Genomic DNA, 14,516 nt, shown 5'->3' with positions numbered 1-14,516 from the left:
CGGCTCTGATACTGAGGTTCAACAGAAAGAACGGACTCCCAAGCCTACATGGAACCGAAGTCTCGAAAAGGCGAGATTAGTGAGGGAAACAGCTGACTCTTGAAGAAGTTTGTAGAATCCCTAGAGAGAGAGAGAGAGAGAGATTGTAGAATCCCTAGATAGAGAGAGAGAGAACCACAATTCCGCTAGCCCCGAGTGGAAGCACCTGACCTCCATCTCACGAAGAAAGGTGTCACTACCACCATGTCTTGTAAAAATGTCCCTGGCCACCTGAAAGGGCTGAAGAACATGGTCATAAAACGCTAAGATCCCTTGCCGCAAGAAGCCCTGGAACTATGAAAGCAAAATTCCATGTGGGCCAGGGAGCTATAACTCTCCCCACCAGACAGAACTATTCCAACTGGAAGGAAGTTCCCTGGAGCAACTACCAAGCAAAGGAAACAACTTCACACTGTAAAAAGATGTTCTACTTTACCTGTGCTTTACTGCCTCCCATCCCCCCCTCTGTCTTTTCTGTACCTGGCTGCTAGTCCACTGCTGGTAGCCACAGACAGGAATGCAGAAATCCGTGGCTTTCGTTACTATGGCAGCCCAGTATCTGGAATACACACCTTTTCTTCAGTTACAAGATGGGTAAGGTCAAATGTACCAATAGGGTGTTGGCAGGACACCTATCCTACCTTCCATTGGTGTAGGAGGGGGGAGAGGTGACGACATCACTTTTTCTATAAGAATACCTGCACACAAGAAATCTTCAGAATTAGCCATATTTTGCAAGAGACTTTTATAACAGAGAACTATCCTCTCCTTTCTTTATATTTATCTCACTTCAGAACCACTGATATATTTCCTGCTATTTCTTTCTCTCCATACTTTCAGATAACATGTGCTGATCCCTACATGTTTTCAGATAACATGTGATCTCCCTCTCTCTCTCTCAAACTGGAATAACTGCCTGACCATGTTAGATCTAGCATGTCGACCCCAAGAAAATCTGAAATGAGCCCAGCTAGTAACCGTACTATAGAAAACAACCAAGACTCATTAGAATTGAAAATCTTAGTACACTGGTCCTGAGCCCATACAAGGGCCAAAATGCAGCAAGCAGAATACAACCTGAAGAACACAGGTCTCATTTAACCAGCAGCCAGGTGGCTTCCCCTGGCAATACCCAAGACTGGAAAACCCCTCAGGTCTACCCAACTGACCTAGATCTTCTCCACTGTCCAAATTACTCCAAAAGGCAGGATGCCAAAAGGGATTTGGAAGTCACTTCCGTGGACTGCTGCCTAAGCCAGGATAACTACTAGCCCGCTATTGACAAGAATTGGCTGGAGTGACTGAACACTAAAAAAGTGAGAAAGCTGAAACAGAACAGAACACAACATTCACCCCAAAGGACCCAACAAGCCATAGAGACCTCATAGGGCTAGGTGTCTGAAGAAGGAGCAGGCTTCCAAGAAGAGAGAGAACTGAGAAAACCGATGTGCCCATGGCAGCCATAAACACCATAGTCAGCCGGAGAACTCCGAGAGAAGAGGCTAGCAGCTATGACCTCTGTCCTCCCCCTGTGGATCTGACTGAATACCCACCAGGCCTGACAACCACAGTAGCCTGACCTAGAAGGAACAAGTGCTACCCCATAAAGGCACTAAGATGCACAAGAAGCTAAACATGCCAGAAACGCTAGCAAAGCTAGCCAGAGAGGAAGTTGAGGGAAAATCAGACCTCACCCCCTCCAAAAGCATGCAGCCGAAAAGAAGCGAAAACTGCTTATTCCCAGCCGGTCTCCTGTCCGATACAAAAGAGCCCAGAGCAGCCAAAGTCAGAGAATCGCAAAGAACCTCCCCACAAAAGAGAAGGACCGTGAATAACGTTACCTTGCGGCCACACAATGCTGCCCAAGAGACAAAAAAAGACATCAGGTAAGTCACCTAGCGCCACCAGCTATCCCGAGCGGGAAACGAGGAGCAGCCCTCGTAATTCTCACCGCAAAAGTCACCCAGCGGCAGAAGCCCTCAAAGTCCCCTCCCTAGGACCGGAACAGCTGATGAGAAAGGTCGGGCCGGCAAGATCCTACCGCCCCGAACCGGCACATATCCACTAGCGCCCGCTAACTAAATAAGAACCATAACTGCTCTACATGCAGCGAAGGAGAACACAAGATGCGCCAATGACAGCAAGATCCCGCCAAAACAAAAGTTCGGTAAGGTAAACAAACGGTTCCCAGCCAACCCAAACAGAAAATAAAATACCCCCGTGCCGAAGTCCACGAGTTTCCTCCTCCATAAAACTGACGAACCACTCAAATGGCAAAGAAGAACATGCCACTCACCTCAATGTGAAGTAAAAAACAGAGCCCCAAAGGAAGGACATTACCAACCACTGTGGTGAAGAGGTGAAAAGCCCCATGCTCTGCTTATTTCTTTTCCTTCTCTCTAGGTTTTTTTTTTTTTTTTTTTTTAAGAGGCAGGAGTTGCAGAGAGAATCAGACGCTGAGTGCCAAGGACTGTACCAAGTCTGGCGACAGGAAAGGGGTAGGGGAGGGACCTGGCACCACCAGGTGTACCCCTTTACTGGCTCAACATGGTCACAAAACCCCTAGCTCACTAATCCTGAGGGAACGAGCTAGGAAGCACATCTCAATCCAGAGAGCTGCACAGGATATGTCCATCCACCTGCTGAGATAGAGAGACTACTGAGAGTAAGCTGGCTGCACAGATCTACATATACTAAGAACTCTGAAGTTCTCTCTAATCTCCACCTGCTGGTAGGGGGACATAACTCACTCATCTCTGGATTGATCTTGGGGACGCTATGGAAACATCCTATTTCAGTTTCTGCTGCAGTTGAAGACATTTCTGAGTATTTTATTTCTTCAACAGGGTAGAAGCTCCCAGCGCATTGAGCTTGCAAAACAGTTGAACTTTAAATTATTAAACCTCACAATTCATTGAGACAACAGTTCAGTAGCATCAAAGACTTCATGAATGTGTCAAGATTGAAGGGCACTTTTGAACACAAATTATGAATTAACTAAGAAAAAAAAACTAACATTGTATTTTCAAAGGTCATACTAAATATTTAAACAATTGCAAAGAATTTTGAAAGTATTTAAGTGGTCCTGGGGTTTTTTCCAGACAGCATGTGTATTAGGTTGGAAATTTCACTTACAGATATGTGAAAAAGTTCCCTCCTCCGACTCCCCTCCAATTTTCCCTATTATTGCATGTATGTCACACTGAATGGTTTCTGATCGTGAAACAAAATGTAGTATTAAAGAAAGGCACCTGAGTAAACATAACACCAGCTTTAGATTATTAATACTTCATTTAAAGAACAAAGTTATCCAAATACCCATATTGCTCCTCTGAAAAGCAATGCCGTCTAAACTTACTGGTTGTTAGCAGCAACAATTGCAACCAAATGTTTTGTATAATTGAAATCTATCTTTTGCATCGCTAGTGAACAATCTTAGCCCGCTTTTCTTCGCGGTATTGCTTCACTTCAGACACATTTGTAGGTTTTCATGTACAAACTGTTTGCTTCACGGTTCTGCCACAGCATCTCTATTGGGTTTGATTGAGGAAACTATGCCAATCCAAAACTAATTTGTTTGTCCTCAGTTCCTGTAACATTCCACCGGGCTAAGGTGTCTGGGATATTTCCTTTTACAACTCACCATACTAAAAATTATATTGTCAACTCAGGAACAATACAACTCTCCTCCTGTACCACTTTGAAAACATCACCCTGCACAGACATGCAGAATCTACAAAGCAAACTTCCTGAAATAAACACTGCCAACAACCCTACCTATTAAACTACAAAGCACGTTAGGCCTAGAGCACCAGTACACTAATATTGGGGAAATAGAATACATACACTTAATCCATAGACACCGCCCCCCCCCCCCCCTTAGCTTTTCCCTTATCCTGCTTTCCAATTTTTAGTTTCCCACTGCCCCTGTCTTGGAGGAGTAGCCTAATGCTAGTGCAGTGGACTTTGATCCTGGGGAACTGGGTTCAATTCCCACTAGCAGCTCCTTGTGACTCTGGGCAAGTCACTTAACCCTCCACCACCCCAGGTACAAATAAGTAGGTTACATAATTTAGGCTGCTACACAGTTTACCAATTCAGGATATCGTCACTATAATCTGCCACAATCCAAGTGACAAAGACAGCTCTTCCTAACCTCTTGGTCCCACAAGGACATCAGATTTCAGAAAGATCTTCAACTCACTCTTCCCAGTGGGAGGAGCCTCCATATGGAACAATCTGCCAATTGCTGTTGGAACAGACAATACGTACCTTAGCTTTAGGAGAAGCTAAAAACCTCTCTTTTCCCCAAAACCTTCTTCCTGATCTCCATCACAGCACTGTACTCATGAGTCCTCCCTCCCACTCTTCTTCACACTCCAACCACTCCTCTCTCATTCCTCTATGCCTACTACCAAGTATACTCGGACCAGCTTCAATTAAGTGTTCTAACTCTAATGTAAATCGCACAGAACCTCATTGGGAATATTGCGGTATACAAGACCTACATTGAAATTGAAATATTGGCTGAGTATAACCAGGGACTGTAGAATTTTCATTTTTTTCTATTACACTGCCTGGAATTACAGGTTGCATTCCTTGTTCTTGCAAGATCAGTATTCCAAGTGCAGAGACTCCCTGACAGTAGCTCTGAGAGAGTTCACTCATCCGGGTGCCTTGAGTTGCCCCTGTTTAGAACCTGGGGGGTGAATGCGATCATTTCCTGTTGATTTGTTACTAATCAGTCTAGTAATCCTTCCACAGGTTTCTTGTTTCCAATATGCTTGAAAAAAATTTAAAATTAGCATTTGCCCTTTATTGGCAAGTTTCACCTCAAATTCTCTTGTTCTGCTCTATTAACATTTTCTATAGTTCTTTCAATTTAAGAATAAAGGATTGGATTAGGCATAAACTGGGTATATCTCTGCATTACACACTCACTGTAAGACTATTCACTTATTTTGATAGATGGCATTTCAGTGCAGAGGAAAAAAAGGTCAGGGGAGGAGGGGAACAAGTAAGACACCATATGAAGTATGTAGGCTAAGTAGGAATGGGATGTCCAGATCAGAACATGAATAATTCCAAATATTTACTAAATGCTTACTGAACTCAAGAGCCTTTTTTAAAATAAAAATAGTAGTAAAATATACATGCAAGTGCCTTCACTACAAGAGCCCTTAGTTTTTACAAATTCAATACAAGGAAGGCATCACTCTGGGTTGTGAGCACATCACAGGGGAAATTCTATTACCAAGCTCAAAAATGGGTGCCAGAAAAGATCAGCACTAAGGGAGATTTTATAAAGGGTGTGCCCTTTATAGAATTGTGCTTAGCACCAATTCCTGCACTATGACTTTGGGCACCAGACTTATGCCTGCTGAAACCAGGTGTTAATGCTGACATCCAAGTTGGGCACATTGAGCCTGTATTCTGTAACATGCATAATTTTTCCAAGTCTCCCCCCTCTCTCCAACACACACGTGTCTCCCACTACCAGTGGTGAGCTGGTAAATTTTTAACAACAGGCTCTCTGCCCAGTCCACCTCTGCGCCCCCCCCCCCCCCCCCCACAAATTGCAGAACTGGGGAAAGAGCCTGGGCAGGGGTGCAATGCATTACTCTCTCAAGGAAAAAAAATGTAAGGGCTCCCAGGTTCCAATCTAATTCGTGTTTAATGTGGGATAAAATGCCATAAAAAGTAAACAAATAGAAACTCTGAACACTGAGCAACTGATTCTCATAACATGATGCCTGTTTTAGAAGCCCTTTACCAGGAGAAAAACAAATCTCTGCACCAATATAACAGGGTTATCGTGTCCCTATAACCAGCCCCTCCAAATGACACACTGATTACGATTTATAACAAATTACTACTCTACATATGAAAAGTTAGTCCCTTATTATACTTCCTCTGTGTACATCCGTATGCTGCACAAGCCAGCATGTTTGAAAATACAACTTTTTTTTTTTAATAGTATCCTCCCCCACGGTCAGTCGGTCCCCTCCTCACCTCACCCAGACCTCCTCTGGTGAAAAATTATTCCTTCATTAAACTTCCTCTGCATCTGGTAGCGCTATACAAATGCTAATAATAATAATAATCATAATAATAATATTTGAAAATACAACATTTTTTTTACAGTATCCTCCCCACCCACCTCACCTATTCCAGACTTACTCCCCGCTCCCCCAAGCCGCAGGGTCCCAGCACATACCTCAAGTCAGCCACCCTGGGGGTCTAGTGGATTCTTCAGGGCAGGAATGATGTCTTTCCTGCCCATTGGCAGTGCTGACTCTCCCACAGTTGCATCGCTCTTTAAAATGGCGGTCTCCAAGACTTCAGTGGAAGTCTTGGTGGCCACTTTTAAAGAGCGATGTGGCAGCTTGGATCCAATCAGTTCACAGCTGTAAAGTGATGTCATCAGGGAAGCCCTGCAGGGAGGAGTTGGGACAGCAGCCAGCCAATGAGAGTCCATCTTCAAGGAGATGGGCGTTCTAGGATGTCAGCTGGACAACAGAAGGGAACAGCTGGGGGTGGAACCAAGCCCGTTTCCCTGACACTGTTTCTTTGATAGACCCTTGTCTTCCTTGTATTTTTGGTAAGTCACCATTTCTTTTATGCTTTACATTTCGGTACTGCCCCCCCCCCCCCCCAATTTCTTACCAGTAAAATGTCATTTGAAAAAAAAACATATGGCACGGCTTTCATACACGCAAAGAAGCTGCATGTAAGCTGGTATATTCAACTCCTCCCCCCACAACACACGCACACACACAGTGTACCCCCTACAGGCTGGCAGCAGGAGATACATGAGGTTTGGCCTTCAAACAGCAGGAGTTGACTTCAGAAGTCCAGCTGCTTGGAGGAGGAAAGTTACAATCAAAGCACTTTACATATTATACCCAGGTACTTATTTTGTACCTGGGGCAATGGAAGGGTTAAGTGACTTGCCCAGAGTCACAAGGCGCTGCAGTGGAAATGGAAACCAGTTCCCCAGGTTCTCAGCCCACTAAGCTGCATTGAGCCTGCCATGAGTGGGAATGCGCGGGGTACAAATGTAACAAAATAAAATATACAAAGCATTTGGCTGCTCCCCTACTCCCAAACCTGGAGAGAGCAACTACCTACAAGATTTCTTCTTAACCAGTTCTAAGTTTGTTTTACATAATCTTGGGTAGAAGAACATACAAGATCCTCACTTGGTTTCCACCAGGCATCCTACTTTTCTCCATGCCTAAATATAAGGCCCCATAATAATCTGAATAGCCAAAACCATGTCTTGTCTGACATTTTGTTCAGCCCCCTGGACAAGTCCAGCTACCTAAGCGTCAGCATTTCCTCCAGGACAGGTGAGTACTGTACAACATGCAGCCTACTTGGAAGGACCTGTTGGATACTGTAGATCCATGTAGTCTGCTAGGTGAATGATCATCTTACTAGAAGTTCTAAAATTTTAGACCAACTTATCTGTCATACAGACTAGCAGCCCTAACATTCACCGATAATTACATATATCCCTCGGTAGGGCTTTCTACTTAAACGATTTATATAGACTAGTAAAAAAGCCCCGTTTCTGATGCAAATGAAACGGGGGCTAGCAAGGTTTTCTTCAGAGTGTGCATGTGGGAGTGTGTGTCCCTGCCGTCTGCCCTCTGTCCCTCCCCCTCCCCCTTGGAGTCCAGTCCTTCAGTGTTAAGTTTCCTGCTGTTTTGTGTTAGAGAGAGAGGGCATCTCTCTCTCCCCTCCCCCTCTGAGTCCTTCACTGTTACAGAGAGAGGGATTTCGTGCTGTGCTGTTTTCCTTCACTCATGGGGAAACCGGATATCTCTGGCGCTTCACACTTCCGGCTGGAGGCTTCAGAACGTTGGTCTTGCCTTTTATATATATAGAATAGAAGATAGAAGAAGAAGTCTTCCAGCAACGGAAACATAACTGCCATACCTGAATATAACGAGTTAAACTACAACTGGAAAAGGCCTCAGCTACGTTTAAAATCAATACCCCCCCCCCCCAAAAAAAAAAAAAAAAAAAAAAAAGTATGGTGGAATATTTTGAAATCCCTCGGTCTTCTTAGAAATATCACTGCTTTTTTTTTCCTTAGCTCAGATACAAAGTGTTCTCCAGTAAATGGCTCTACGTATGTATGAGAATTATGTCAGCCACATATGATCCCGCTTTTAAAGGCCAAAACAGATCAAACACTGCGCAAGCTTATAATAACATGGTTCAGCGATACTAGATAACCGCCGGCTTCTAATTAGATCAGTTTCTCCGAGAGATTTTCCAAAGCCTCCTCGGACGGGTAAATTAAACTGGGCGCGTCGTTTTCTACAGCAAAGAAAGCTAGAGGAGGCCGAGAAACACAAGAAGGAAATACAAGATCAAACACACACAACGCTTTCGTAGAGTTCTCAGGGTCTCGTCGTCCGAGCAGCGAGGAGAACCCCCGCTTCTAATGCACACCCCGCACGTTTCATTCCCGGTTAGCAAAACCACAGAACCTAACAATTTGCGGTGAGCTTCCACGTCAACTCTCTAATCTTGCCCGGGTACTTACCACACCTGCTGCTATCACTCTTGCAACTGATGGCAGAGAGATGTACAGCCGTACACACACAACTATTCCGCGGACACTGAGCCAACCAATCCAATGATGCTTAGCGCAACCCACACAGCTCGTCTATGCTCCACCTCTCAAGGCACACAGCGATGTAGCTTACAGGCAAGAAGAATCATTTTACTGGAGCCGAAGTGACGTCAACACGTTGAAACCAATTAAGTTAATCTCTGTTTCCAATCCCCCCCCCTCCCTCCCCGCACAGTCGTCATCCAGTACACTCAAAACAAAGCAAGCAAACCTATGAGCAACTGCATCCTCGTTGTCCTTCTTTATCGTTGGTAACATTTTTATTTAATCTCACTTATATTCCATAGCGTCCACAGATCAATCCAGAGACGAGTGGGTTATGTCCCTACCAGCAGGTGGAGATAGAGAGAACTTCAGAGTCTTGATATATGTAGAGCTGTGCAGTCAGCCTACTCTCTGTATTCTCTCTATCTCAGCAGTGGATAGACACATCCTGTACAGCTCTCTGGATTGAGATGTGCTCCTAGCCTATTACTTCAGGATTAGTTGAGCGGATTGAGATGTGCTCCTAGCCTGTCCCCTCAGGTTTAGTTGAGCTAGGGGTTAGTGGCCATGTGGAGCCAGTTAGGGGTACACCTGGTGGTGCCAGGTCCCTCCCCCACCCCTGTCCTGTTACCAGGCTAACTAACAGTTTCTGACCTCTCTGCAACTCCTGCCTTAAAAAAAAAAAGAAGCAGAGAGACAAGTAAGAGGAAATGAAGCAGAGCAGAAGGGGATAATGGCTTTACACCATGGTAATTTCTTTCCTTTGGGGCTCTGTTTTTTCCATCCTATTGAGGTGAGTGGTATTTTCTTTTTTCTGTGGGAGTTCATCAGTTTCGTGGAGGAGAGTCTGGGCTTCGCGTGGCTCCCAGCACAAGTGTATTTTATTTTTGCCTGGCTATGGATGTTGGGGCGTTGATAGGGAGCTCCGTTAGACGGCCATTCCGGGCTGTGGTTTTGGCGCCATTTCGCCATCGCGGGCGCCATTTTGTGCGGGGGTTTGCTATGCACCCGACACTTTTGGCTCCTTTCAATTTCAATTATTTCAATTATTTTTAATGGCGACAGTGCAAGCGGAGGGCGCGAGCTCGGGGCGGTAGGTTTCTGGCCTGAAATTTTGCTCCGTGCCCGTTTAAGGAGGGAAACGGTGAGCTTTTCGGCTCCGGTGTCAGAGGCCTGTTCCGCGTTCCCGCTTGGGATGGCTTCTAGATCTCATGCCGGTCCTGTTTCTATTCTTCCTTGAGAATTTAATTCAGCATGCTATTTACGCTAAGGAATGTTTTTCTCACCCATGCTCTTTGTGAAGTTTATTGCGTCTGGATACGGCAGGTCGCTGTCCGTTCTTTCAGGGACTCTGCGCCTGGGGCGCGACCGCGGCCGGCCTTTTAAACGTTCAGCTGAGCGAGGTTGAGTGCTCGCTTCTGCAGCTCATATTATAAATTTGGATCATGCAATTTCAGGATCTCACACAAATTCATGAAGCGTTTCATATTTAGCGGCGCGGCCTTCTTTTCCGCGTCGGGGGTTAGCAGGCGCCATTTTTGGTAATGGTCAGCGGTGGTCTCTCCTGGGACCTCGGTTACACGGCCGGTGCCGCGTCCTGCCTTGGGTTATCTGGGTGGTGCCTGCGTTAGGTGGAATTTTGTTTCTGACAGAGATTTTTTGGATTAGGTACTGCCTTTATGGTACGCTCTCTGGATTTGCCTGTTTTGGACTCTATTTACTTCTTTGCTCCCTTGCACGTGTTCGGTCCTTCTTTCAGTAGGTAAGGGAGTTCTTTTACCTTTCTCCTGTTTCTGGGGGGATTAGGTATTCGCTCCTATAGGCTAGTGTAGAGCTAGGGGAGCGTGGTAGGGGGTGAGGTTTTATTTTTCCTCAGTTTCTCCCTGTCTAATTTGAGTACAGCACCTCGTATGTTTTAGGGCATGGGTTCAGGTCTGTTGTGGACATGTGGGGACAGCCAGGAGCCTGCTGGCTCAATCTGCTGTTTCCGCAGGGGGCCAGTCCAGGTCTGGAGTGTCTGGTTAATCTGGAAATTTGGTGCTGGAATGTCTGTTGTTTTTGTAGCAATTTAGACTCTCTGCTCAGTGTTCTGCTGGTTGCCATGGTAATCATGCCTCCAGAGGCTGTCATGTCAGTTTTCTTTTTCCTGTGACTTTCGGGTACTTCTGCTGCAGTCAGCTCTACTGTCTGGAGAGTTTTTCCTGTCCTGAATGTGGTTCCTTATTTCCTCTATTCATGGATGTCTATTCAGTCTCTGGGCACCGAGTCCGGCCTGTGTTTTAGGACTTGGAGTGTGTTTTTTGTGGCCGGTATCTTTTACGTTCTTTATGCAGGCTGCAGGTTACCGTTTTTGCATCTTCATGTAACCCAAGGGGTTAAATAATCTCAACTGGGCTGAATAAGGGTTCTATTCAGTGACATCACTCTCAGACATCACTCAGCTGAGCAATTGGTTGTCTGGGAAACGGCTTGCTGGGCAGTTGGGAGGTGAGTGCTGAGCAGGGCAGAGCTGTGTTTAAGAGCTGTGCTCAGTTGAGAGGGAATTTTGAGTTAAAATTTAAGTAAAAGTGTTTAAAGATGTGTTGATCTGAGTGTGCTGTGAGAGAGTAAAAGTGGTACATTTAATTTGAAAGCCCGCCGCGTTTCAAAGGGCTTTAGGGAAAAATTGATGACTGACTGGGAGTTGGGCTTGTAGATGAATTAAATTCCTCAATCTTGCCCTCAGATTAATGTGTTCTGGGCTCCCTGAGAAAGGGGTCCTGAGCTATGGTAGCTTGCTAGCACTTCAGAACTCTAGAGAACACAAATGATTGAAAAAGAGTTAAAAGTGGAAAGCTTACCTGAAATCTAATTGAGTATAGAGAAAAAGGGTTTTTAAATTTCAACCCTGTGATTGTAAAGTACTACTTAGCATACGCTGATGTTATTGAAATTCTGATGGGGGGAGGTAAATAGAGTAGGGATTAATAATTATATGTTTTCTTTTAAAGCTAGATAGGAAATGTGTGCAGTAGGCACCTGTATTGTGGGGATCAGTTAGATTTTAGGGTTATTGATTTATTTAGATTAGAGTAGTAGGTGTCTTCAGTCCTTGATTCCTGTACCCTGGCCAGGGTTCAACTCTGCAGCAAGCTTATGGTACCCAACGATTGACAGAAGAGAGAAGATACTAAGCCAGCTGGGGGGACGTAAATAAAAGTATCCTTTTGAACTTTAATAGAATAAAGAGAAAAATAGTATACTTACCTTGAAGTCTCCGGAGGAAAAACCAAAACCTGAAAAAGAAGAAAAGAAACAAAGAATCAATTCTATATAAGGGACTCATATTAGTATATAATCGTTTGCATGCATGTTTAACTTTTAGTTTAGGAAATTGAACTGATACTTATCTGATGTGCAGTCATTCTAAAGTTGAGCCTTATAGAGAATAAAGGAACCTATAGGAAATAAAGAAATGTAATGTTAAGGTTACTGAGGGGTGAAAGCTATTGTGTTCATTTAAGTTCTTATTAGAATAAAGTGAATTTTTATTAATCAATTGTGATTTCAAAGTTTTTTTTGTGCCCTTCTTCTGCTCTGGGTGAAACACTCGGCTCAGACTATATCCTTTTTGAACCCAGGAGTGGGGAAGGGGTCACATTCAGTAGCCAGTCTTTTATAGCCCTGGGTGTTCTCAGCTCATTGCTTTGTAGGGCTCATGGGGCAGGTTTTTGGCTGGTAGTAACCTTCTTTCCTAGGTAGCTCTCCCTGATTGTGGCTTTTCAGTCTTCTATTCAGCTGCATTTGGTTTCTGGGCTACAGACGCATTTTGGCCTATTGCTTTCTGGCTTTCTTAGTTTCCACCTTTGGTGGTGGGATAGTAAGCTGCTCAGGGAGAGTTTTGTCTGTATGTCATGGTAAATGGGCGCTCTCAGCCACAGATTGCTAGATTTCACGCCCTTGTGGTTATGTTACTTTTGGTTCTTATTCTTGTCGTACCTTCCCTATCTTGATGTTGGTGTCTGCTCTGTCTAGGGGCGTTCGGTTTGGCTCCTGTCTGCTGGCGGCTGGTTACTCTTGTCAGGTACCGCATCTGGTGGTTTTCGATGAATAGTGTTTGTATTTGCATACAGCTAGGATGGCTCGTCTGGGCTGTTTTCGGAATGTCGAGCCTGGAGCCTCCGCTTTGGTTCTATCTGGGATCATTCCTATTTGCAGCGATGCAGCTTTACTCTGGCCCCGGCCGTTGAGCTTTCCTTTGGCTCAGGCCGGCGAACCCTGCTCAGGCTCAGGCCGGCATGGCCAGCGCAAGTGGGGCTGTGGCCAAGTGGTTAGAGCACTGGTCTTGTATTCCAGAAGTGGCTGGTTCAAATCCCACTGGTACTACTGGAAAAGCTGTTCCTGACAAGCACTTCAATTTTTAAAGAGCATTGCTCCGGCTCACGCTGTCGAGCGTTGTCCGGGCTCAGGCCGTAGAACCTGGCTCTAGCTCAGGCCGTAGAACCTGGCTCTGGCTCAGGTCGTCGAGCCTGGCTCTGGCTCAAGCTGTTGAGTCTGGCTCCGGCTCAGGCCGTCGAGCCTTGCTTCGGCTGCAGCCATTGACCTTGCTCCGGCTTAGGCCGTCGAGCTTTGTTTTGGTTGAGACAATGAGGGGGTGCTTGCGAAATTTCCTTGATTTTTGATTTCCGGCGTCTGTTTTTGGTCTTGGGCCCTTCTGGGTCGGTACCTTTGAGTTTTTGAGTTCTTATCTTGTCAGTTCCGAACTGAAGGAAATCTCTCGCTGACTAAGTGTAGGCTGCAGGCTTGGTCTTTTGGCCACGGCTATTGTTTCTTGCCTGTCAGCTTTAGGCGGCTGTTGTTCAGTTCTTGTCAGACCGTCTGGTCTTTGCTGCTTCGGGCCTCTTGATTGGGTCACTCCACTTATTTGTTTCTGGTTTGGCAGTAGCTTTTCCTCCCTGCCGTAGAGAGGTTCTGGTTTTGCCTTTTCTTGTTCAGGTGCCTCTCTGCTTGCTGTTTGGGCACTCCTTCTCTTTTTCGTGTAGGAGGCAGTGATTTCCTGTTTGACGGATATTTTCCGGTGCTCTTCTTTAGGAGTTCAGCAAGAAAGTAGATTTTTTCTAGCTCCGGAGTTGACTGTCCCTTAGCTGGTTTCCTCGGTTTCTGGTTCGGGGACAGTTTCATATTGGTTTTGGCCTGGCCGGTTGTTTTCTTCCTATCTGCCTTGCGGCTGCGTTTTGCTTCCTTTAGTTTGGGAATGCTAGTTCGGGGATACTTACGTTCCTTTTGTTGGGAGTTCTTCTCTCTTATTCCTCTGGACCTTGGGAGTCACGGCCAGGTATTTCTTGACAGCATCTTCTTTTCTGGTGGTTTTCCGGGACCCCATCTATGCTCGTTGCTGTATGTTGAGCACAGCTTCATTGCTGCATGTTGAACACAGCTCCATTGCTACATGTTGAGCACAACTTCATTGCGACATGTTAAGAGCACAGCTCCATTACTGCATGTTGGGTACAGCGGTACAGCTCCACTGCTGCATGTTGAGCACAATTTTGTTGCGGCATGTTTAGAGCAGCTCCTTTCCTGCACATTGGATATATCTCTTTTGCTGCGTGTTCAGCTCGGCTCTATTATTGCTCTTTGAGCATGGCTGTATCACGTCATGCTGTTGGTTGGGCGCGATTCTTTTCCTGGATGTCGAGCTTGGCTTTATTGCAGGATGGGGTACGCGGCTCCATCCCTGTGCGCGACGTGGTCGCGGTAGGTGGTACGCGGCTGCATCGCGGCATTTTGTGAGCGGTTCCATCGCTGCTTTTCAGCATAGCCCCTTCGTTTTGAGCGCAGATCTTTCCTGCATGTTGCAGAC

General features: G+C 45.6%; 1 protein-coding gene across 1 annotated transcript in view; it reads right to left on the bottom strand.

The window, feature by feature from the left end:
• LOC115468844 (glycoprotein-N-acetylgalactosamine 3-beta-galactosyltransferase 1-like) overlaps positions 1–8,737 on the bottom strand; it is a 159,761-nt gene extending 151,024 nt beyond the window's left edge. The window contains exon 1 of the mRNA XM_030200895.1: positions 8,600–8,737. The gene's annotated coding sequence lies outside the window, so the exon portion shown is untranslated. The remainder of the gene's footprint in view (positions 1–8,599) is intronic.
• Between the last annotated feature and the right edge of the window lie 5,779 nt (positions 8,738–14,516).

Source organism: Microcaecilia unicolor, chromosome 1, assembly GCF_901765095.1.
Source record: "Microcaecilia unicolor chromosome 1, aMicUni1.1, whole genome shotgun sequence".
Classification (NCBI taxonomy): domain Eukaryota; kingdom Metazoa; phylum Chordata; class Amphibia; order Gymnophiona; family Siphonopidae; genus Microcaecilia; species Microcaecilia unicolor.
The sequence above is the reverse complement of the archived record's forward strand: the minus strand, read 5'-3'. Positions and strand labels throughout refer to the sequence as shown.